A 26,974-nucleotide genomic window follows, 5' to 3' on the forward strand; every position below is an offset into this window, starting at 1 on the left:
ATCAAAATTAGATATAAAGTATATATGCACACACAGATTGAATCAAGATAGCTTGGAAAATTTCTTTTTCCAAATTAGGAGCAGAGGAGGACCTGATGAACATCCGAGCCCCCTAGCAGCTATATACCGAATTCGGATGATAATGCTTGGCAAAAATCCTGGTATTCTTGGTTCAAAGGTCAATACTGAATCCAAGACTACAGATGAATATATAGTTCCAAAAGTTTTGGAAACGGCGAAAATTAATGTAATTTTTGAAGAAGCCAGCGAATCTACTGAATTGAAAAGTTTTTCATCGTTCTCCTCTTCAAATTCCTCAAATGAGTCAATGACAACTCCTGATTTCAGTCCAACGTCTCAAGAAATCACAGACGATGCCTTAGAGTACATTGCGGGTTATATGGCCAAGAAATATAAAGATAAAATACCTAATTTAGGACAGTTCACCCACAAATTAAAAGCGGACAAAGCACCTTCATGGGTGCAACAACTTTCATACGGAGGACTAATAAAACCATCTGATCATTGGCTGAAAAAAATTAAAAAATGGAACTACTATTTTCAGACTCATCACGGCGAATCATTTCGCAAAGGACCCGGAATTGTAAGACATCTGGCTGTAAAAATCTTCAAAAAAGAAAATAATATTCCGTTTAATATGGTACAAGATTTTAGCAAACTAAGGACAATAATTCGGGTGAACTTTAATAATTTGAAAGCTAAACATGCTAAAACGATGAAAAGAAAAAGTACGGAAACAGACTTATCTAGAACAAAGAGACGAAAGCTAAGCAAAATAACTAAGTGATTTAAACCCACAGAATTAATAAGTATGTAGGTACTTACATACTATATAGTAACTATAACTATATATTTAGTAATATTGTATCAAATTACTGAAAAAATTACAGTTGCTTTAATTTTAAGCATGTTATCTTATTTCTATGAATAGATTACTTATGGCCAGTTTATAGAAAAAGAATTAAATATTTAATTCGAATTAAATTAATGCGCAAAAAACCCATGAATCCGAAACTTCGATTGGTTAGATCTGATCACGTCTTCAATTAATTTCACATTTGATTACGATTAACTTAATTTCGCTTCTGTAAATTGGTCTAGAGTATTTAAATTTAATTTAAAAATAGCCAATGATAATGTAATAAACAATATGACGGCCTGATTCTGCGCTGCGGATTCACGAACTTATATATCGGAATGGTTGAGGTATCACAGTGACGTCACAGCCCGAGCGGTACTGGCGGATAGATTCGGGCGATCTGGCAATCCTTATTGTGTACGGTTCTTGGGGTATACCATTATTATTTTGAGTTTTATTATCTGCTAAACTTTTGTAAAACAACTTCTCATTATTTCTAAATACATAGTTGGTTTTCAAATTTCCGTTGTTTATTGTTTTTATATCTTTTTAGTCGTTTAGATATTATTATTATTATTTTGTGATCGGTAATCGGACGCTGGCGACTTGGCAACCCTACAGCAGGATTGTTCATTAATGTGGTCACTTCAGATGGTGCTACCTGGAATAGGGCAATGTGGAAGTTTATCGATGCAAGAAATCCAGAAGCGCCATGGTGTGTTCATCCCTCTAACAACAAATAGCTATTTACAATCGAGTTGGAAAGTTACATTTTGCAGCGCGAAGTTTAATTTGAAACACGACGCGCAGCGGAGTGTTTCATAAACTGAGCGATGCAAAATGTTTCACACACAACGTATGTATAATGCTTTTTGGCCGACGTTTTTTAATTTAAAATTTTAAAAACAATTACTCCTTTTCGAATTTTAATGGAACGCACCCAAGAATTGTCAAATGTAAGGTAGAACCGACAGATGGCGCTGTTATTTTCATTTCTTCTAAATTTTATTTTCTAAAATGAATTCAAAATGTATACATATTGTTCTCCTGAAACTCAGCTTCATTAATTTAAAATTGTGTATTTATTCTACGTTTCTAAAGGTTACAAAACAAGGATTATTTACTTTGCCGCATAGTATCTGGGAAAAATTCACCGTCGCACAGTCGCTGTAAAAACAATGTTTCATGTGACACGAACAGTGCGTATTTGCAAAGTTTCCATCACAGGAGGCCAAAAAGGACTTTAAGAATGTGTTCGGATCATCCACACTTATTAAAATGTTTGAGAAACTGACTGGTTGAGAAAAGACAATTTCATGTGCCTGAAGGCATTGTTAAAATGTCCATTTTGAAAACTTAATTGAATTCGATGCAAAAAACGAATTTAAATTAGCACCTAAACTGAGCCGAAAACATGTGAATCCTAAACTTCACGAAAAAATGACAACTCGTTATGCCTTTCAATTATTTAGTGGAACCGCAGCAGATGCCCTATCAAGATTAAAAGACAAAAATGTACCTGGATTTGAAGATTGTGAGCCTACAATACAGTTTTGTATGCGTATAAACAGAGTATCTGATATATTGAATTCAAACAGTTGTTTAAACGCTTTACGACCAAATTCAAAACAACAGCAAGACCTAGAAGATTTTCTTATTTATTTAGATTTGTGGACGTCATGCTCAGAACCTAATTTTTTCTTAACTAATTCTACTGCAGATGGCCTGAAAGGCACTATTAATACTACTTTAAATCTATTAAAGTACTGCACAGAAGAATTAGGATATAAATACCTTATGACCACAAGAATCAACCAAGATCCTCTTGAGCATTTTTTGGTTTATTGAGAGCTAGTGGTGGAGCAAATAATAATCCTGAGTCAGTACAAGTAGCTCAAATCTTTCGGCTCATGTCACTCTTCCCTTATTAAACCATCCAGGGGTAGTAACATAACCGGAGGAAACATGCTTGATGTCCTGGTTGGTTCGTGATCCAAGTGAATTATTCGCTTACAATTTACCAGCCCATTATAACCTCACAAAAGCCCAGATTGATTTAAAATTAGATCAAACCTTAGAAGAAGACCTTAGTTATGGTACTATGATTAGGTTCGAAGACAATGAAGAGGCATTTGCATATGTTTGCGGTGCCATTGCTCGAAGGCATAAATCAACTTCAACAATTGTGGGAAACGGGGTGGAATCATTCAACGCCTTCATAATTTTGAGAAGCAGAGGACACCTAACATTTCCTTCTGCGAGTTTAATAAAACTGTTGCAGGAAGTGGAATCCATCATTGTCCAAAATCTTAAACAAAAGATAAAAAGAAATACACTATTAGAAATTTTAGAAAATATAAAACGAACAAAAATTCACAATTTTGTTGGCTGCTCAGAGCACAAGTCGGAACTAACTAAACAAATAATGTTTTCCTTTCTAATTACAAGATTGTCTTTTTCTTGTGAGAAAGAAGCAAGGAAAAGAAGTGCAGAAAATACTGATTCTAAAAGATATGCGAAATTGTCAAAATTAGTTAAATAAATAAAGCCGGTTTTTACTTACTTTAAATTTTAAATGGCGCACTCACTACTTGCTACCTGATCGAGGATGTTTAAATGTACATGAAAAAAAAATATGGAAAAAGATTTTCAGGCAAAAAAATCAATTATTTTTATTATTATTATTATTAACGATAATAGAATGTAAACAAAGATATATTCGTACATCATTACCTTGATATGTTATCGTAGTGGATTTAAATTAATTTTTTCGATTTCCAAAGCTTCTAATTTCTCTATTATGCAGGATTAGATATTGGTAGTGATGATCTTGTACTTTGTGATAATATGTACGATTAGAGGTAGCTGTCATGACAATTTAATACATTTATTTCGAAATAATTCACCTGTTAAGCGCCACTTTCAAAGACCGCCAAATCAGCAAATAAGTCCAATAGAATTTTTTAAACATTTTTCTCACGTTTATGGTAATCTCTTCTACACCGTAGTGCATCGGAAGTGCGCCATTTTCGGGACACCTGTATATAGTAAATTTAAGAAGTAAGTATTTATCTAAATATAAATGGCGGTATTATTTTTAGAGAATATAAATACCGACACAGGTTTGATCACGCAGCTAAATAATGATCAGGACGATAGGATACCAGGAAATAACATATTATCTAGTGACATAAACAGTCTTTATACTGACCCTCAAATTTCAGGTTTAAATATAAATCCCGAAAAAAAGAACTCTGTTCAAAAACAAAAGATATTCCCTGATTAAAAAAAAAAAAAACTTCTAGCTCTTCCAAACACAACGAAAAAGTAAAAGTAGAGCAATGGGAACTGCAAATAATATTTTTTTTGACAAATTCTTTGATAGTGTGAATGGGGAGACACTTCATCCATGCTGCGGGAAACATCTTTCTGGTGGGGTTTATAAAAATTCGGTGAATACAAAATTTTGGCAGGAAGAAGTCGAATATTTACGCAATATGTACACATGCGACCACTCAAAAGTACACGATTTTTTTATCACTTTGTAATTTATGCTTTAAAACATAGGCACACGATTTCCGTGCGTGTCATTTGATTAACAGTTTCCTAAAAAAGTAAAAAATTATGTTAAAAATTGACATGCCGAGACATCTCACACCAATTCAAGCTGCTAGAGCCATTGCTAAATTATAAGAGAACTGGTCTTTGGCTGCTGTAGCTGCCGAATTGCATGTCAGTAAAAGTATATTTAATTAAAACGACGATGGCAACAAAATAAAGTACAAAGGCCAGTGCGGGCAGGCGTAGGACGAGTTACTAATGTTCAACAAGACAACAATTTGGTTAATTTTGTAATTAGAGACATTAATAATATTACATAGGTTTTATATTTCTTCAAGACCAACTTTAGAATCTTAAATTTGTAAACAAAGTATACATTTATCATAAAGACAGAAGAACATCTAGCAATCGATGAGCAGATTATTCTTACAAAGGAAAGATCAAACTTGAAGCAGTATAACCCTAAAAAACCCCACAAATGTGGGTACAAAGTCTTTGTTCTAAGTGAGACATCCGGTTTTAGCTATGACTTCGACTGCAGGAGCACCTGATCTTGGGATGAGTAGTAATGTTGTGATCCGATTGTCAGAAACAATACCTCGAAATGTAAATCACAAATTATTTTTTGATAACTGGTTCTGCAGTGTTGGGCTTATGAGGTATCTATCCAAGCAAAATATTCTCCGCTTAGGAACTGTTCGATTGAATCGTATACGAGGATGTAACATGCCATCGGAGAAGAAATTGAAACAAAAGGGAAGGGGTTCAATGTTGGAAAAATTAGCAACTGTAAATGATATCGGCGTTAGTGTTGTATCCTGGTAGGCCAATAAAGTGGTGACAACAATGTCGACATACGTTGGAACTGAATCTATTGGAGAAAAGAGACACTTCTTCAAAAAAGACAATACACACAAAATGATACCCTGTCCTCGTAGTATATTTATCTATAACAGCTACATGGGAGGTGTGGATTTGTTAGACTCAATGTTGGGATTTTACCGAATAAAAATAAGATAAAAAAGTGGTATTTACGAATCTTCCATCACTTTTTGGATTTATGTGGAGCTAGATGTAAATTTCCTAACTGCATGCAAAAGTTATTTGTATTTTGCTATAAATGCCAAGTAGCTTTGTGCTTTAATAAAGACAGAAACTGTTTTATAAGATTTCATCCGGAATGCTCTAATGCTCTAATTTGAAACGAATATTTTTTTCACTATTTTTACAGGCTTTGGTGACGATTTTTCTATTTAAAGGGTTAAAAAATATTACAAGTGGAAGTAGTAAACCTGGTATTTGGCCGTTCAACAAATTAACTTCTGGAGACGCCGACATTTACCATGCGATGTTTATATCGTGCGATCCATTGAATTTGTTATTAGAGTTGGCGCTGGAACTGTCAACGCATGTCTAGTTTTGAACTTTCGCGACAAACGTGACCTTTAATGACAATTGTAAAAAACAGAAAATGGCGAATTAAGGATTCGAGGGATTAAGAGAAAAACTTACAATGGTAATGTTTATTTTATTAAACAATGTTACAACAGATGCTGAAAGTGTTCACCAATAAATATTTTTAGATAAAAACTAATCGGACAGTAAGGAACGTAAAGTTCATAAAAATGTTTTATACGGGATGAAAAGGCAAAAAGCATCAAACTACAATACTTACAACGCTGGCCAAATTGTATAACAAAATAACACAAATAGAGCTAACTTTATTGGCGATGTTCGTCTTTGTTTTCCGTTGGCTTCAATAAATGTCTCGAAACAAGTCAATATTAACCGTTTGTTCTCAACTTTTACAAGACGATGGACGTGGCATTTTCTTTTTGAATTCTGAAATTTCGTACCCAAACTCATTTTTATAGTTATGTGCACACTGTACGTCGAAAAACATTTGCGCAAGTCGTTGGGTCAGCGAGACGTTTCTGTCAAAATGGCGCCTCCGAGAGTTGCCAACTGCGACTGGACTTAGTGTTATCTACAATTCCCTATCAATAACCTAGCAACTGAAAAGTTACTAGGGACTGGTCACAATCAAAATGAATAGATATTATATAGTTAGGGAGACTCTTCCACCGCTTCCACGGATCGACCTTGCCACCTTCTCGGGGAAGCTACGCCAAATGGGAATCTTTCCGTGACACTTTCATGACAGCTGTTGTGAATAGAAACGACATATCTTAAGTTAAGGTACTTGAAGCAAAAGGTAGCAATCACCGATGCCAACTTCGAACCGTTGCACAGAGGTTACTTTGATTTTTCTATAAATTTATAATTCTAATTTTCATTATGTCACCGATGACGTTTATATTTATTTAATTATAGAGTAAAATAGCTGAGTAGGCTGTGACATAAACATTTTTGTGTAACTCTGTCTTATTTCTTTCCGGTTATGATGTCAGTCGGTGTTTTCTCTCTATTGTGAGCGTTAATTGAAATCGCATCATACGCAACAACAATTGATTGTGAAAAATCTAGGTGGCTGCGGTTATTTTAGCGACTGAATATTATCTGTCAAAGGTTGGTGCGAACATTTGTAATATCGTAATATTCGTCGCATTTTGTACTAAAACTTTGAAAAATATTAATGTAATAGAGGAAAGTCGCCTAATATGACGATAGTTCCCAATATGGGGTAGCCTAATTTCTGGAATACTACAGCATTGCCATCTATTGTTACACCGTCAATACTGTGTAAACCTTCTTCAAAGATAGCTGTCGTAGTTTGGGTTCGATAGGTTTTTTCTTTCCCGCGCAATATAACCAAGAATATTGTTCACCCGCTGAAACTTTTTGTGCGCGCTCGAAGAACTTGCTCTATTATCTATTGAAGGTAAGTAATCTACATTAATCTTATACCAAGTACAGCCTAACTGGCATACTGTGTATGTGCATTATTAATTTATTCATGATTTTTTTTCGTTACAAAGAAATAAATATTCATGAGAAACTTTATGCTCATGACATAATATGGGGTACTATAATGGCGCTTTATTTGGGGTACCCCATTATTGGCCTCACTTATATACTTACAACATATTTTACAACTCTCTCACTATTATTTATTTAAACCATGGGGCATGAGGTGCTTATGTAGCTATTCCTTTTTATAGATGCCGAGGAAGCGCAAAACTTGGTCAAAAGATAATATGATCTTAGCTATAAAAGAATGTCGTGAAAAGAGAATGGGGTATTTCAAAAGCGCTAAAACTTTTAAGGTACCCCAAAGCACTTTAGAAAGGTACGTGAAAATGGGGGGAGAACCAGAAGCACTTGTTTCCTGTAACTTAGGGCGAAAACCAGTTTTTTCTTCGGAAATGGACAATTTACTTGCACAACATTGTTTAGATATGGAACAGAGATATTTTGGTATAACAAGGAAAGATGTTTGCAGATTGGCATTTACTCTTTGTAAAGAGAATGGTCTCAAAAATCCATTTAACTCTGAAAAAGAATGTGCGGGATCAAAATGGTTGAAAAAATTTTTTAAACGCAATCCCCAACTCTCATTTCGTACGCCTCAAGGTATGTCTTATGCGAGAATTAAATCCTTTACCCCCGAAAATGTCAATGCATTTTTTAACATCTATGAACCTGAGTTGTCAAAAATAAAATTCAATCCCAATAGAATATTCAATTGCGACGAAACAGGCATAACGATTCTGCAACACAAGCATCCCCAAGTTGTTGCCAGGAAAGGTAAAAAGCAAGAAGCTGCTATGACCTCTGCTGAGCGAGGAAGCCTAATAAACAGTCGTCATGTGCTTTAGTGCATCTGGCCAATATGTCCCTCCATTAATCGTCTTCCCTAGGAAGAATATGTAGTTCGAGCTAATGAATGGTACTCCACCAGGTTGTACGTATGCATGTCACATATCCCGATGGATACAACAGGAAATATTTGTGCAATGGTTACGCCATTTTATTCAAAACGTGAAACCTACAAAAGAAGACCCTGTAATATTAATATTGGACGGACATCACTCACATACCAGGAACTATGAAGTGGTAAAATTGGGTAGGGAAAATCATGTCATTATAATTTGTCTGCTACCACATTCAACACACAAAATGCAGCCACTTGATGTGGCTTTCATGTCACCTTTTAAAACCTATTATGCTCAAGAAATAAATAATTGGTTGAGCCAGAATCCTGGTCGTGTTGTTACGGTATATCAGATTGGAGAACTTTTTGGTAAAGCGTATATGAAAGCAGCCACCCTAGAAACAGCAATTCACGGTTTCAGAAAAACCGGCTTATACCCGTGCAATAGAGATATCTTGAGAGCCCATGATTTTATAAACGAAAATGTAGAAGAAGAACAATTAGAAGTTGCGGCAAATGTTGTGGAAAGACTCGAAATAGAAGCAGTGGAAAGAGAACAGGAAAATGTCATCGCAAGTGAGAGAACAGTTCATCGTTGTGCTGAACTAACCCCAACACAAAAACATGGACCTAACGTAACTGTAACACCTGCTGATATAATTCCCTTGCCAGTAGTTACCGAAAATATTGTTCAACGAAAAAAGCTAGAACAGGAAAACCTGTCGTCGTAACTGGGACTCCACATTAAGAAGAACTAGAGAGCAGTTTATTGAAGAAAAACACTCCATCTACCTCAGGAGTGAAACGAAAGCTAATGATACCTAAAAAAAAAAAGTGTTAAGAAGAACGACAAAAAAGAATCGAAACGAATCATGACCTTTGACTCGTCATCCGAATCTGAAGTTGATATAGTTTTTCAAGATTCAGGTGATGATTCACCTTTCAGTGACGCAGAACTTGATGCTCCGTGCATTTTTTGCGACGAACTTTTTTCCAAAGACAAGGCGGGAGAAAAATGGATCAGATGTCGTTCTTGCCTCAAGTGGGCACACATCGATTGTGCTGGATATCAGGGAGTAAACTTTATCTGTGACTTTTGCAAAGACTAACTTTCCTACAAGTGCCAAACTTAAGGCCCAAGTATCAGTATCTATTGTTATGTTGTTGTTATTGTTATGTTAAGTAGATATGTTTAATTAAAATATTCGATGACTTTCGTTTAATTCTCCTATAATATTATTTTCAATCCCATAATAGGAAAGCATGTATCCCATATTAAGCACATATGTTGCCTAATATGGGAATTCGCACTAATTTACTGTTTGCCCCATACGCAGGAATATCTTTATCAAATAAATAAGTCACCATCAAAATTTGGTTCTTATATGTTCATTGGAGATACCTTCGAAAAATCAGAGCTAAGAACCAGGATTTTCTATTTTTTGTTACAATTTTAAAAATGTACCCCACATTAGGCAACTTCCCTCTACCGTTTTATTAATATCTGTAATTTCATTTATGTAGCGTTTTTTTTAAATACCTAGTTATATCTTTATTTCAATTCATGTAATTTTTCTTGCCAAGAAACGCCAGGGACCTTGCAATATTTTTTTTAGGTACAATGTTGTTAACTAGGCGGGAAATGTTTGAGGTTTGGCGCCAGGGAAAAACTCTTCAGCAGAAGAATTTATCGGTTTTGAAATTTGTGTCCTCAAAATTAAGTGTAGAAGAATTTACCGATGATGAAGAATACAACCCCATCAAAAAAAAAACGTAAATGCTTTTAACAGTAAGGTCGCTCAATTATGGAAAGAATGTAAACGCACATTAAAGGTTTTCGAAAACAGACACCATCAATGGTTTGATGGAAGCATTGAGTTTTTCAATAGGGATAATGCAATGAAAGAAACAAATTCAAAAAGAGGTCGGCCTTTAAAAGATTTCAGTGAAGTTAGCGATCAAAGTAAGAGGCAAAAAAATTTACCATTATTAGAAAATTATTCGCTTGGAGAACTGGCTTTCGCAACACGCAAAAGCCTTGAAGCTTGTGGCAAGAGGGATGCTGCTAAAATCGTACAAGAAGCATCTTCTCCCAAAAGCAAAAGGGCGACTAAGATAAAAAAGCTTACTATTCCAATCAGTCCTTACCTATTAAGTACACTCCAGAAGAAGCTCTTGCATTGTATATTGATGACAATTTTACGAAAAAATCATACATAATGATGCAGCAGGGAGTCAAAGCCAGAAATGCAAACATTTATTCCAACTATAATATTATTTTAGACGAAAAAAATTAGTGTTATCCACACAAAATAGCTATTTATGCACCAAGGGCGTTACAACGATGATTACGCCCGGAGAACGATGAATCCAGCTCGAGGGCTTTAGCCCGAGAGATGGATTTCGTTCGATGGGCGTAATCATTCGGTGACGCCGTGGTGCATACAAGATTTTATTTTTCACTATACGTGTCCTTAAAAAAATTGGCATCTTTTCAATTATGAATTGATGAGGGTGTTATGAATTAATTACGCCCGCTTATTCTTATTACGCCCGCTTATTATTATGCCCTGTTATTATTCCCCGGTTGTTATGGACATGTTTACATATTTCGTATCCTAGGAGTTATCATGCAATTATACTAAAGTGAAAAATAAAGGCTATTACCATAATAGACAATTTCAGCTGAGGTTAATCTGCAGGAACTAGTCAATCACACGGCAAGAGTGATGTTATTACGCAATTCCTAAATGAGGCATCGAACGGTGTGACACTGTTACACAAATGGGGAGGTGATGGCAGTGCTTCTCAGTCTAATTATAAACAAAAGTTCAGTGGAGAAGGTACCAGTGAACCTAAAAGTGATTCAAATTTATTTGCCACATGCCTTGTTCCATTACGTCTTTCTATGAATAATGGACGCATATTATGGCAAAATCTTCGGCTTTCCTCTACCAGACCCATTAAGTTAATTTTCAAAATGGAGTCTAGCAAATTGGTTAAAGAAGAAATTCAAAATATATATAGAAAATCAAATTTCCGAAATTCAACCTAGAAATTGTGGCTTAGGCAGCGAGCAGGTCGTTATAAAGCATAGTTTCAATTTGACTATGATTGATGGGAAAACATTTGGCGTTGTAAGTAATTCATTCAACCAGAGCTGTGCAATTTGTGGTGCAACGCCAAAGATAATGAACTTGAGAAAATTTGGAGTCTTCAGCCGAATTCTCAGTTATATATGTATGGAATTTCAAATCTTCATGCGTGGATAAGGTGCCTAGAGTGTTGCTTACACATTTCTTGTCGTTTAGATATTGTTAGATTCTGCGTACTTTGTACAATTCGACAATGACAAACAGGTGATTCCCCGTGCTTCTCTATCGTCGCCCCGGGGTTAACTGTGTGTGTGTCCACACGTGCGCATAGGAGGTGGGCACGAGAACCGCCTCCTATCGCTCAGTGCTGGCAACTGCGCTTCGTAACAAGGCGCCAATTTCGAATTTGCCAAAGAAGGTCTAACAATATTAAAAAGTGGCAGATCCGCGATGAAGATGAGAAAAAACAAGTAAAAGAAAAGAAGCAGCGACTCATAGAAACTTTGATAGTTGAACAGGATATCCTCCCAGACTCGATGCAAGAGCTAATAAGAAGAAAATTGACTTCCAAAGGAAAATATACGCAAGATCTAAGAAGCTTTGCCTTGACACCCCATTTTTATTCTCCAAACGCGTATCGATATGTCCGAAAACATTGGGAACAACTTCTACCACATCCTGGCACTTTGAGGAAATGGTATAAAGTTGTGGATGCGTGTCCAGGGTTCACAAAAGAAGCTTTAGATTGTATCAGCCTCAGGACAGCTGATTCCAAGCCTGTCCTGGCTAATTTAGTATTTGATGAAATGGTAATAAGGGAGCAATTAATTTGGTCTGAGGGACGTTTTATCGGAGGAGTTAATCTTGGCATCCAGGAAGATGAGAGTAATGATTCGGTTCCATTGGCTAACAATGCCTTTGTATTAATAGTGGTACCCATTAATCAGCATTGGAAAGTGCCCATTGGATATTTTTTAATCAGATCGTTAAATGCCCAGCAAAGGGCAAAAATATTGAAAAAGGCTTTCTTCTTATTGAATGAAGTAAATGTTCACATTCACTCCATTACTTTTGATGGACTTTCTAGTAATTTGGCTATGTGCACTATTCTGGGTGCTAATTTAACATATGGATTAAATTTCAAGCCATATTTTATAAATCCAATTACTAAGGAATTGTGCTATATTCTTATTCCTTGATATATGTCACATAATTAAACTCATAAGGAATTGTCTAGCCAACTACCAATGTTTGCACATTAGAGAAAAAAAAATATCTTGGGCTTTCTTAATGCGATTAGAAAATTTTCAAAGAGATCAGGGTTTAAGAGCAGCCAATAAACTGACCCAAAAGCATATTTATTTTGAAAACCACAAAATGAATGTGAAATTGGCTTTTCAAACGTTTAGTGAAAGTGTCTCTAATTCATTGAATTACCTTCAGAGTCTAGATGAGACAAAAGGTATGTTCGCAGAATCTGAAGCAACAGCTGAATTTTGCCTTATTATGAATAACATGGGAGATTTACTCAATTGTAAGAGCAAGTTTTTAAAAGGCCCATATAAATCTCCTCACGAAGGAAATTTTTTTGGAAAAAAAACACTTGCCATGGACCTGGAGAAAAATGTTTCATTAATGACCCATAATAAAGGTGAGAACATATTAAAAACCAATCGAAAAACTGGGTTCCTAGGAATAATTATTAATTTGCGCAATCCGTTCACACTTTTTGAAGATCTTAACAAAAAGGGCTTGGAGTTTTTACTGACGTATAAGCTTTCTCAGGATTTCCTTGAAACGTTTTTTGGTGCTATTAGAAGTAGAGGGGGATTTAACAACAACCCAAACTGCTTACAATTCAAAACTGCATACAGACAATTATTACTGAGGTATGAAATTAAAGAATTGGACAACGGGAACTGCTCATTTGATGGGGTTCAAATCCTCCACACATCTTCCAAAAGCGTTGATAATTCTTCAGAAGTAAATACCGATGTCGAAATAAACCCAGAGGAAATAGACGAAGATATTATTTTATCAACATTTTATGAGTTAACCCACTATGTGGAAGGAGTGGTTGACTACATCGCAGGATTTGTGGCAAAAAAACTGAAAACCAAGTTCGAATTTGTATTCAAAATTTGGAGGGGAGTGATGAGGAGATGCCACTTCTAACAAAAATAAAAAACTGAGGTTCCCTAAAAACGCCATCAACGGATGTTGCATATATTTGCAAAACTGCCGAAAAATTTATCAGGCACCATGATATATAAAAAAAATATATGCACAACATAATGACAACGAAAATATTCAATGTTGTTGAGAACAGTGTTTTTTTTTAGCTGACACGAAGGAAAAACATAGGGCACAATTGATCAATTCAATTATAAAATGTTACTTAAATGTTCGATTTTTTTATGAAGCTAAAAAAACAAATTCAAAACCATCAATCCACCAGAAATATACGAAAGCGGTTTTATTTAAGGAGCAATAACGGTTTGAAGCGGTTAGTTTTAGTGTTAGGTAAAATAAATGAATGTATTTTTACAGTTGGTTTGTACTTATTTTGTATATAAATAATAATCTTATTTCATTTGTGCAATTAATTTTTGTTCTGAAAAAAACTTAAACCGTACCTGATTCGTTTCTAATTTCTAATTCACCTTACTTAGCATATTTATTTCAAGTGAATATTCTCACTTTTAAGTTCGCGCTTGAAACTTTCGAGCATGCGCAGAATGTTCATTTTCCCAGGAATGCATGTTGTTTGTCTCTCTTACTCCTTCAATAGTGTCTCAACGTAGAAGGATAGGAAGGGCGCAATATAGTACTAACAAATATCTGGTTCCAGAAGCTGTCCAGCCTGCCAATGTGAATTTGGTTCGTCCTCTTCAACAGTGACGAGTCGTCCTACTGGAACCTGCTCAGGTAATCGTGCCGAAGCCGAAACAGAGCAGGGAAGTACCCATACTATGGCAGCCTAGGCTTCTTTTGGCCGAGAAATATGTGAGCAACATTTGAGGGACCACCCGATGCAGTTTGATGGTTTAGATGAAAATGGCACGTCCCTTATTGTGGAAATAGACAAAGCAAAATTTTTGCACAGATAATACAGTAGGGCGGAATGTAGGGGGCATCAGACCTCGAGAAAGATGAGATAATCACAGCAGTTGGTAACCATCTAGAAAAGGATGTCGACATTACCAAAGACTGGTGTGTTTCCGCAACAAAAATAGGACCTAATGGAAGACTAAATGCCAACTGAGTACTGGAGCTGAGCCCGACAGCATGGAGCGCTCTTGTGCATGCAGGCCGCATGTGCATTGGCTTGCTATCCTGCAAAGTGGTAAACTACATACGGGTAATTAAGTGTTACAAGTGCCAACGCTTTAGTTACATCTCGAAGCACTGCAATCGGAGGTCAGCTGCGGCTACTGCACCTCACACTAGCATGAGTCTAGAGATTGCCCCATAACAAATGATGAGGAGAGACACAGGTGTATAAACTGCGTCAGGGCAAGACAAAAGTCCACTAACCATTCAACAAACCATCCAGAGTGCTCAGTCGTCTGCCGCAAAAAAGAAGAGTACATCAACAACATCAATTACGAAAATTAGATAAGCATGTCCCTTAAAATAATCCAACATAATACCAAGAAGTCACGGACTGCCACTCTGGAAATGCTAGAGTACATGAACACCAACAACATAGACATGGCCCTAGTTCAAGAGCCATATGTCTGCAAGCAGGCTAAGAACAAATTCTCGCTCCCCGACCTCAGAAACTGGACTCTAATCGCTGATATCAGGACCAAATTCCTGTCATGCATAATCATAAAAAGCCACCTAAACAGTGAGATGCTACATTTGAGAAACATGTCATCAGAACACGTGACAGCAGTTTCACCTGAGTTGGACTCACCTGCGATTTTTATTGCCTCCCCCGTCGACAGATATAACACCGTACATTACCCAGCTCCAAGAAGTCTGCAATTTCTCGAGCGGAGGGCCACAGATCTTGCATTCGTGCATTCGTGGACGCAGATTGGGGAAATTGCACCGAAGATCGCAGATCGTTCACAGGATTCATCTTACTGCTGAACGGGAGTCCAGTTTCGTGGGACACTAAGAAGCAACGCACCGTGGCTTTGTCCACTACCGAGGCAGAGTATAAGGCCCTGGCAGAGTGAGCCAAGGAAGCCATCTACGTGAATTTATCCGAGAGCTGGGATTCGAGGAACTTGCCGACGTCAAGATCTGTTGCAACAATCGGAGTGCACTACGTCACGCCGAGAACCCAGCTTTCCATTCGCGAAGCAAGCACATCGATGTTCGTCACCACTTCGTTCGAGATGTCCTGAAGGACCAGCAAGTGTCTCTCGATCACATCTCTACGGAGCAGCAAGTGGCCAACTTTCTGACCAAGAGGCTCGCCAGGCAGAAACACGCTTAGTGTGTTCAGGCAGCGGGGCTTCAGGTCGTCGACGATCCACGACTCGAGGGGAAGTGTTGGAGTTTCCAGTTTGACTTTCCCGCCCAAGTCAACCGGCGCTGAATCGTGTGCGAGTCGCGATCGCATTGCGGCACCACCATATACCTACTTTTTGTCTTGAATGTGTTGTATTTGTATCAGATCGCGGTCTAACATATCTCTGTTATGCATTAGTGTTATTAGTTGTCTAATATATGTTTTGTCAGATATTCGCGAGTGTCTTCATTACCCTGGGATTCCAACATAGCTGATGACTCATTATAGCAGTGGTCGACTCGGAAACACAATATAAATGTATTTATAGAAATGTAACACGTGCAGGAAAACAAAGAACTGGGAGAGGGATGTATTATGATGATCTAAGGAAAAGGAGCATTTGGCATTCAATGTATGAAGACGAAGTACTGTGAATAAAAATATTAAGAATTCTAGACTTTTGTTTTTGCGACTAAACGAAGGGGAAAAGAGATCCTAACAATAGTTTATGGAATTAGCGGGGTATTTTCGAAAGTATATTCCAGAATTTGTAACACGAATGGAGTGTATTATGAAATTTACTAAATTAAACGAAAAATTCGTGTGGGGACAAGACCAAGAAGCCGCGAAAAATTATGTTTGCGCTTATCTAAGCAAAAAACCGCTGTTAACCATATACGATCCCACATTGGAAATGGAATTGCACACGGATGCAAGTTCAATTGGTTTTGGCGTTATTCTCTTCCAACGTCACGATCGACAATTGAAGGTCGTCTCATATTACCCTAAACGCAAAAGAGCAGCGAAGCCAAATACCACTCGTACGAGTTGAAGACGCTGGCTATATTTTGTACCATGAAACATTTTCGTGCTTTATCTTTTGGCGTTCCGTTTCAAATTAATAACAGACTGCAATTCACTTAAATTAAGTCAAAATAAAAAGGAGCTTCTCCCATGCTCGATGGTGGCTCCATTTACAATCCTTCAATTTTCAAATTGAGTATCTAAAGGGTAAATACACTCCACATGATGATTACTTCAGCGGAAACCCCGTCATTACGTCACCCCCGAAAACAATAAACAAAATAACAACAAACAATTGACACAAAATTAGTCAACATAACGATCCGGAAACGCAGGAAATTAAACAAAAATTAAGCGAGGGAAAGTTAACGACAGACAATTTTTGTCAAAATGAAATTTTGTTTCGGAAAATTGAGGCGTTAATTTCAAAAACAACATATGTCCAAAATTGATGAAATCGAGATATTAGCGGCATCTTGTAGATTTTTTGGCAAGCTATATGTTGGTGCTGTTTGTTCGTTTAAAAACTTCACATATACAGATTTACAGCGCTTTGATTTCTAGCTAATTCGGCAAAAACAGCATTAGTCCACACCAGTTCAGTTAAAAACAGCGCATGTCCAGGACATGTGATGTTTTTGTTGGAAACAAGATTCTAACCTACAATTAATAAATTATTACGCTGTTATTTTGTGCAACCGGTGTTTTAACATTAAAACTAATTAAACTAATTTCACAAATTTAATTAATTAAAACTACAAAATGAACGTAGTTAACAATGATGATGCCAATAATCAAACCAACTGGCCTAGAAGAAGGGAAAAGAAAGTAAAAAAAACAGTGCAAATACGAGATGCCAAAGTAAAAGGTTTGGAACATACCAATCATAAAAATCAAGCAGTAGCTGCCCGAGCAACGGGTGCTGATTGCAGGTACGCGCTTGTTTTTTAATGTAAAAGTGGGAATAACTACATACATGTTAATTTACCTATATAGATGCAAAATCTTAAAGTGCTATGAGAAGATCGATATAGAGACCAGGCAAATCATTTTGCAGAATTTTAATGATATGGATACAAAAAACGACCAGGATTCCCATTTAGCAGGATTGATCACTTTGAAACACATTTCCAGGCGCAGATCAAGAGGTATTCCAGAAGAAGGGCAAAAACCTCACGCAGCGTCCTATTTATTTAAGTTGAGAAATCAAGGACATGAAATCATGGTTTGCAAAACTGCATTGATCAATCTGCATGGTATAACATCAGCTAGATTACGAAGAATTCAGATAAGTTTGGTGATGACTGGTACATCACCAAAAGATTTAAGAGGGCGTCATAAAAATCGACCGACTGAATATCCGACGGAACTGCTTAATCTAATCGAAATGCATATTAACAGTTTTCAACCAAGACAATCGCATTATACACGACGCTAGAACCCAGAGCGTATGTATTTGTCGGAATCACTGACAATCAAAGATATGCACAGAATGTTTGTAGCAGAATATTGTTTGAACATTCCTTATAACGTGTATTGGCATATTTTTAGAACTAAGTTCAACATAAAATTTGGATATCCGAGATCTGATACGTGTGCTGAATGTGATTCGTTGTTGCATAAACTTAACGCTAAAGATATAACAGATGAAGAAAAGGGTAGGCTGTTAATGCAAAAAGAGTTTCACTTAAGGAAAAGTGAAGCATTTAGGGCCATAAAAAAGAACTACAAAGCTAAAGCTCAAGCTGGAGAAGTTTTATGTTTCACTTTTGATTTCATGCAGAATCTTCCGCTGCCTCACATTCCAACAAATCCCGTATTCTTTTCTCGTCAACTGTGGTATTATATATTTGGAATTCATGATCTAGCAACAAATGAGGCTGCCATGTATACTTACCATGAGGGCCAAGCTAAAAAAGGCGCAAATGAAGTCACATCTATGCTTCTGCATTATTTGAATAATAGAGCCTTACCTTCTCGGAATCTAGTACTATTCACCGATGGTTGTCCGGGTCAAAACAAGAATTATGTAATGCTACATTTTCTGTTCATGCTAGTACACTGCTTAAAAATCTTTGACACGGTGAACTACATTTTTCCCATGAGAGGACACTCGTACCTACCAAATTACCAGGACTTTTCCCTGATCGAGAAAAAGAAACGAAAAGTGGGAAAGGTTGAAATTCCACACGAGTGGGACAAGCTTATCCTTAATGCTCGAGCCAACCCTAGCCCTTTTGACTTGGTAAAAGTTGATACTAGCCGTATATATGATATTAAAGCAGCTACGGATCCATTTTTTCTAAAAACTGCCAAGCCACCGATAAAAATAAAAGATGTTAGAATAATAAAAATCGAAAAAAAATCACCGTTAATTTATCTGAGAGATTCTTACCATGGCCCGTGGAGATCCAGCATTGTACGCAACAAGCTGGGTATGCCTATGGGATTAGACCTAAAAGTTGTGTATGATAAACCCAACGAAATAGCTCCAGTGAAAATCCAAAATCTCCAAACCCTAATGGGATTTCTCGAATATCCAGAAAATAAGCAATTTTATGAAAAAATCTTTTCACAAAACAGTAGTTGCACCCATGGAAGTGGAGAACCAGAAGTAGAAAACGAAGATAATAGCAGTGGGTGTGACGAATAGGTCAAGCAATAGGTCACTTTTCATTTAAGTTTATAAATTTGTTGTTTTTTGAGTGGACATTATTTTTTTTAAGGATTTATTTTATGTTATCTTTTCAGTTATTAAACTTTATTTAGTTGTAGCCCATATTATTAATGCAAAAACTTTCTTTTTCAGTTCAAAACAACATATGTCCAACGGTTTTTATTTATTTTTTTACTTAACACAGTAAATTGACAAACTGCTTTGCCACATATGTCTATTAGAGACTCATTACATGTTACAAAAAAAAAAATGGAAACTATAAGTTTAAAGGTTACTAAGATAAATAGCTTTTATCGATTTTCTCAAAACTTCATTTTTGGACATATGTTGTTTTTGAAATTAACGCCTCAATTAATCCCGGACGAAACCCGCCAGTTTATCGGGCTTTTGTACCAAAAGGCAGTCGCCTGGGATTATTGCGAATGTTCCACGATGAGCAATGTGATCCTGGGTTCAGACGAAACATTTGCTAAACTAAACCATTATTTTTAGTTTCCTGGAATGACTACATTCGTTACAAAATATTGCATCACACTCTTAAATGTATTGTAGGTAAAAAGCACACCGATCCGAAACAAGGTCTATTACATCAAATCGATAAGCCGCCCATCCCGTTTCATAGGGTTCATGACGACTTTGTTGCACCTTTTCCTGAATCGCCAGAAGGATTCAAAAATATTTTGCTTCTTGTAGACACTTTCACTAAATATTTATTTTTAATTCCTATGCCAAACATTATCAGGGCCAGAAACCTATAAGAATTTAGAAACTTACTTACGCATATTCGGGATTACCAGGATAGAGGTACCAATTTTACGGATCATTGTGCAAAGGAATTTTTATCCAAGTTATAAATTAAACAACATCTCATTGCAAACAGCGAGCGCCCCACATGGGAATTGACAAGTACAGGTCGCAAAATATGGTCATTCTCATTATTTTATGGAAACGTGTTAGTTATTAATTTTGTTTAATTTCACGTTGGTTTTATTGTTTTGCCCGACGCCAACTCTGACTAAATTAAGAGCAGGCGGATAAGTATCGAATTCCAGCATACACGGAAGCATTCTGTAAAGTACGGCCGAATAATAAATAGTTTAGTTTGAAAAAGCATACGTCTTTGAACCGCTCGTGTTTTATTATTTTCAAAAACCCTGACAAGGACCTTCATTCCCAAATACGAGTATGCATTTGAAAAACTAGCGTGTAAGGAGATCGGGCGTCGACAAAGTCCGAGCGCTGATACGAAGCCGCAGGATCCTCGATCTTAACGCGAACGGACCAGACCCAAGTAGTAGCAAGACAACTTCTCTAAATGACACATGTTAATACCAATCTTCACGAACCAAATGAATAAATTTATTATTACTGACTCGATTTTACTAAAATCTGATAGTTCAGAAGTGGAATTGAACCCCAACTACGCGCCGAACGAGTGAAAACAGACATAAGCCGTTCTTGTGCCAGTTTAGTGACAAGTAATAGAAGAAAACGATCAGCACGTAGTGACGTAACTGGGCAATTATGGGAAAGATGTCGAAACTCAGGCGACGTGCCTCATCCATGACGTCTTCTAGTTCGTCGTCGCTGAGTCAAGGCTCCTTCAGCTCCTCAACGGACGATAAAAACAAGATTAAGCAGTGTTGAAGAAGCAGCTTTCCTACTTACAAAAGACAATTGGCAGTGGTTCTTCCAGGTTAAAGGCGACAATCGGCGAGACGCTGATTCCAGTGTTTGACCTAGGTACCGATAATCAAAATGCAACTGACTGGGTGAGAAAAAATTGATGATTTAGTGAGTTTTTACGATTGGAATGAGAGGATTATCGCCAAAATGGCCACCAACCGTTTGCGAAGAAGGGCGAATGGGAGTTCGACCACGTTACCTTAGTTTTCTAGGTATTCCGGAGGGAAGGGCATTAAGAATGCACACGGGTTGCACCCCGCTACCTGTCTTATTAAATCATATTAAACAATTCAAAGACATATGCATCGCTAACATCCCAAGATTTCAAAGAGTGAAGACCAAAAGATAATGTTAAATCTCTTTCGGTTTTCACTTACTAATCCTAAGATTTAAATTTTTCTAAACCAGCACTGCGCAAGATGAAACTTGCAACCTATAACAGTAACATTTGACCAAACCGGGCCAAACATTACCAACTGCTTTGTGTATCGTAACTTCAAAATCTATGGTCACTCGTTTAGGTTTAAAACAGTTTTGTTTGGCAACACACAAAAAAAAATTAAAAGTACATAATGACCATTTTTTTGTAACCATGCAATGTAAACATTTGATTTAAAAATTTTTTTGCAGTATTGGAATATGCAATAAAAAAAAATATAAGTGTGTAAATATGAAGGTTTCATCCATGGAGGTAATATTAACAGGAGGGAGCACTATTTGAAAAAAGCGGAAATGCCGCGTAAATGCGCACTGCCATAAAGTGGTACTAAATGCAGAGCGCACCATGTGGAAAGATCCCAGCAGAGGGCCAACAGTGTCACCAACGCTTGCGCATAGTTTGAGAAGAGTCATAAAGTGGTACTAGAGAGTGGCCGACTGATACCGCATCTAAAGCATTGACGGTATAGGGAATGCAGGTTAATTTAACATGAGTCGTGGTAAAATTGTGGCAATATTGTGAGAATCTATTATCTTATACTATTATTTGCGTTTTTTGAATACTTTTATAGAACAACCAGACCTGGGCACATTGTTTAATCTAGTTCAAAAATATCCATTTTTATTCGACAAGCAAAACAAGCATTTTAAAAATGCACGTATGCAAGAACAGGCATGGAACGAAATAGGAAGGACCCTATCTACTCAAGGTATTGAACCACAAGTTTATGTTGTTTTTTTTTTACAATATATAATAACCAACGTATTGTTATTATATGTAGTTGATGAGTGCCAGAGATTATGGCGGAATCTCCAAGACCGCTATAGCCGAGAGAAGCGAAGAAAGCCATCAGGATCCCAGGCAGCGGATGAGCCCCAGTGGGTGTATTTTTTTAACTTGCATTTTCTAGACAACGTTATTCGTCGCCGAAAGTTAGTAAAGTAATATTCGTATCCCACCTCCACCCGGCGGCACGGCAATTTTGCCGGAGTACATACACTATTACGGATAATACTATCAAGTAATAGTGCAGTGCTTATCAACATAATTACCGGCGTCTCGCCTCCACATTTTGACTTTGTTGTGTTTTATTATGTTCTGTGTCAATGTTAAGGAAACTTTAATTACTTCTATAAAAGTCCATTGCAATACTTTTCTTATAGAACCTATAGTAACGTATGTGGTGGCAATAGTGGCAGCAGCAACAATCCCTTGAACAGCAATATCACATTTTATAGTGATTCTCAAGGAAGCAGAGAAAGTGACGGAGAGGATGTCAATGATGTTATCTCCCAAACCCCAATTAGCGATTACGCTGGTACTGAGTCAAGGAGTAGATATGTCATAAGTCCAGAACCAACCCCTACACGCAATCAGCGATTGACCAGTGACAACACAGAACGCACAGAACAAGTACCAACTGTGCCCAGTGGAAATGAAATTGTTTTCTTAAAAGGAACTGGCAAAGGAAAACAGGCGCCATCAAATCAAATGCTGTCGGAGATCGTCAGCACCGCTCGGACGATCGGGTCCCATTTCCAAAATAGAGTTCGCTTAACAGCGGATGAAATATTTGGGCAATACATAGCAGTCTAAGTGAAATGGAAGAGTCTCCGCAAAAAAAAGACTTAAACGGGAACTTCTTTCCCTGTTAGAATAGGATGATTAATGTTCTTTTTTTTTAACTTTAAGTTATGAGAATTAAGACAAACAAATTTATTTTTAAGCAATAATTTTAATTTACTTCCTAATAAAATATACGTCCATACATTTTGTTTTTTTAATAATGAAAATTGCACTCATTATTTAGTTAGGAAAACGATCCCGCGTTACGTATTCAACTTGCCATGGTACTTGTCCACTAGGAGAGCGAAAATATGAAGCCAAGCGATCTCGCAGTAAGTATGCTTGTCGTGTAGCATTATTGGCTGCTATACGACCTACTGCTTGCAAAGGCTGTACTTCTTGCCGCCAAGCACCATTTTCTCGATCCTCTGTATCGACAAATCCAGGTGGACAATATGTGGATGCCACCATTTGCTTTTCCTCGATTATTTTGCAATAATTATGTAAGCAAACGCATGCTTTAAACAACGAAATCAATAGTGCTCAAATCTGCCTTAATTGTAGTCCTCAAAATTCGCCACCTTGCAGCCAAAATACCGAATGTGATTTCGATGACACGGCGTGCTCGTGACAGGCGATAGTTAAAAATCTGTTTCTGCAGAGAGAGTCCACGACCTGGATATGGTCTCTGAATATAACATTTTAGTGGGAACGCCTCATCAGCAACAATGACATACGGCAATTCTATATCTGTTCCTGGAAGTTTTTCACTTCCCAACATTTTTATTTGCTTTGCTAAATCTGTCAATTATTTACTGGTATTAAATAGGTATTGCATAAATTATACAGTGTGGAAACTACTTATGGAATAAATTCAGTAGTTTCAAAACTAATGATAATTGTCGAAATCGCTGAAACTGGTCAATTTTTATTTCTCACAATGCTTATTTTAAGTTACTTCACTTGTTCATGACATCATCCATTTTTGAGTTATGACGTCATCACCAATTTTTTTAAATGACAACCCTCACTTTTTCTCTTGTTTCCGATAGATCTTCCTACTACCTAAACGATGAATGAAAAACATTGGTACCTTACATAACATTTTTTTTGAAAAAATGACAAATTTTACTTCAAAAATTTAATTTAATTTTTAATGTAAAAATTTTAATTGACCTTAAACAAAAGCAAACAAAGATCTAAGGTTAACAATAAAATGTAACGCGAAAGTTTAAATTGTCCCCCGCCAACTATTTGGCACTCACCGACACTTTGTACACTACGCTCAATAATGTCACGGCTGATTTGTTTCATTTCTGCGCAAATTCTCTAGCGTAAATCTTCTAAATTGTTTGGTCTATTAAAATAAATCTTCTATTTTAAATAAACCCATACAAAAGAATTTTTACGTTAAAAATTAAATTGAATTTTGTGAAATAAAATTTCTCTTTTTCTCAAAAAAATTGTTATGTAAAGCACCAATTTTTTTCATTCATCGTTTAGCTAGTATAAAGGTCTATCAGAAAGAGAAGAAAAAAGTGGGAGTTGTCATTTAAAAAAAACGAGTGTGACGTCGTAGCTCATAAATGGATGACGTCATGAACAAGTAAAGCTACTTAAAATAAGCATTATCATAAATAAAAATTGACCTGTTTCATCGTTATCGACAAATGTCATTAGTTTTGAAATTACTGAATTTATTCCATAAGTAGTTTCCACACTGTATACAAAACTTCATTACCCGATTTATTACTAATATTACTTTATGTCTTCTGGGATCTCTCTGGCTTCTCAACAAAATACAAATTGGAATAATATAACCTACAATATTTAACATGAAATCTGTCAATACCTTAGGGGTACGGCAACGTTACGGGTCACTGTAACTAGCAACGCATTTTTGCGGCGACGTTGCGATTGCGGGGAAGGGCACGGTTCGGGATACGGAAGCGTTCCTGTCACTATAATCTAAGCTTAACACAAATTAGGAATGGTGGTCGAACTCGATGACACTGGCGAAGAAACGCTCGAAAATGGTAGGATTCTCTCCCAAGTCCGTGTTTTAAGTGGAGCGAAATGAAACCACTAATTATTAAGAGTTTCCCAATGCCGATGCCGGTTCAGTTCGGTCGAGATTTAGTTGACGCTGCGAATTATAAAACAAACCCTCAGAGATTACTGTTTCGAAAAAGTGTCAAAATTAAATAGGATGAAATGTGACCACTTTTAAGACGGTCGGTGACATCACGGGTTACTTACGCAATATCCCAAATCGGGGCGGTGGAGCGGTTTCGTCGGCGCCATCCTTCAGAAGTATGAGACTGTGACATTAAACAAAACATTTAATACGGTTGGCGTTGCCAGTTCTTCAAAATACGACCATAAAAACCAATCCAGTCACTCAAACCACCTAACATGGTTTAATTGCGGTGGAAGTCACATGGCTCGTGATTGCCCTAAGCCGCTAATTGAATGTAATCGATGCTGAAGTTAGGGCATGAGGAAGAAAATTACAAGCTGGCGAAAAATATAATAATCAAACCGACGTCATTTAGTGAAGTAAATATTTTGTCAAATAAAGCTGAAGTTTTAATCCGTACATAAAACCTGCAATTATCAACACTGTTAACTTCAAAACTGTTGTAGACGTCGGAAGCGGGCGAACGCTGATGAGGGTTTGTGTAGTTCGCAAACTAAACTTGCAAATCGTAACCGAAGATTGTGGTAACACTTTGAGATGTTTCATGGGAAACGCGATAGTCTGCCGAAGTATGGATAATAATTGACGCTGTTGTAAGGCCCCAGTTTGAATTCAAACTGCCGTCGCCGAAACAGGCGAGTCTTTGATGGTGTACTGTTGGTACCGTGGATAGCGTACGGTTGGTACACAAAAGACGCGAGGACTCGTTTCTCAGCCCTCGAAGTGGACGGTGGTGTTTGATTAATCGCTCGCTTTCATTGATTACATTGTTACAAAACTAGAGTCATTCATTTGCTTGTGTATTGTAACAATGTAAACAGAGCCGTGCCGCGTAAAGATTTACCAATCACGGATGAATCGCTACAGGTGCGAACCTCGTGTGTCGCCAACGTTTTGCGCGTGGAAATTCAGGTAGTATGATCTTACCGACAACAAGTAGTGTCTGGCAGGTATGTTATTTCGTTTTGTTATTCCGATAAGCTCGGGAGAAGTAGGAATTGAGAGTGGGTTGAGAGTGGGTAAATTCTTGAGGGAACTTCGCAGTAAACTTATCAGGTAGTTAAAAATTCTTTGGGCAAGTCCATTTTCCGGGTAGGGCTAGGGGGCTGGTGTCATCTTGCAAGGCTCCTTCATGACGTGTGATCTTGGACGTAGAGTTGCTCGGCCGCCACGGCGGACGGCCTCTGTTTCCTGTTTGCAGTGGAGATTCGGAGGACACAAGTCGGAATGTAAACGCCACCGCAAGTTGGCTTATGAGGGCTTGCGACAAACTTGCGGAAGTACTTCTCAGATACTACCACTTACTAGTCTAAATACCAAGAAGGGAACTCACGCAAATTACTGTCAGATATCGAAACGGTTTCGATATTCTCGCACAAGTTCAGTCCCAAGTTTGTTATATTATATGGGTGACAACATGATGTCCACGGAAAAAAAAAAGTGGTCGGACGATGACATTAGGCAGTTAATTTCATTATACGAACAAATTCCAATGTTATGGAATGTAAAAAGTGTTCAGTACGCAGGGTGAAGTGATAAGAAAACTGCACAATTTGAGAAGTCAGTTTATGCAAGAACTAAAAAAAAAATTAAACTAGAAAGAGTGGCGCTGGAGCAGATGAAAATTACAACTCGTCATGGCCGTATTTTGGTGCGTTAAAGTTCATTCAGTCGACAGTGGAAGCTACACCTACAATTAATAATTTAGTAAGTATAAATAATATAGTATCGTGTGTTCCAATAAAAACTCACTCGCAGTAAGC

At 37.1% G+C, this 26,974-nt stretch overlaps 1 long non-coding RNA gene across 1 annotated transcript in view; it reads right to left on the bottom strand.

Annotated features, from left to right (window-relative positions):
• Nucleotides 1–638: 638 nt before the first annotated feature.
• Nucleotides 639–26,974, bottom strand: part of LOC138128570 (uncharacterized) — an 86,348-nt gene continuing 60,012 nt past the window's right edge. Inside the window, exons 2-3 of the long non-coding RNA XR_011158779.1 lie at nt 2,675–3,188; nt 639–1,607 (exon numbers count right to left, since the gene is read on the bottom strand). This is a non-coding gene — a long non-coding RNA (uncharacterized lncRNA). The remainder of the gene's footprint in view (nt 1,608–2,674; nt 3,189–26,974) is intronic.

This window comes from Tenebrio molitor, chromosome 4 (assembly GCF_963966145.1).
Source record: "Tenebrio molitor chromosome 4, icTenMoli1.1, whole genome shotgun sequence".
Lineage (NCBI taxonomy): Eukaryota > Metazoa > Arthropoda > Insecta > Coleoptera > Tenebrionidae > Tenebrio > Tenebrio molitor.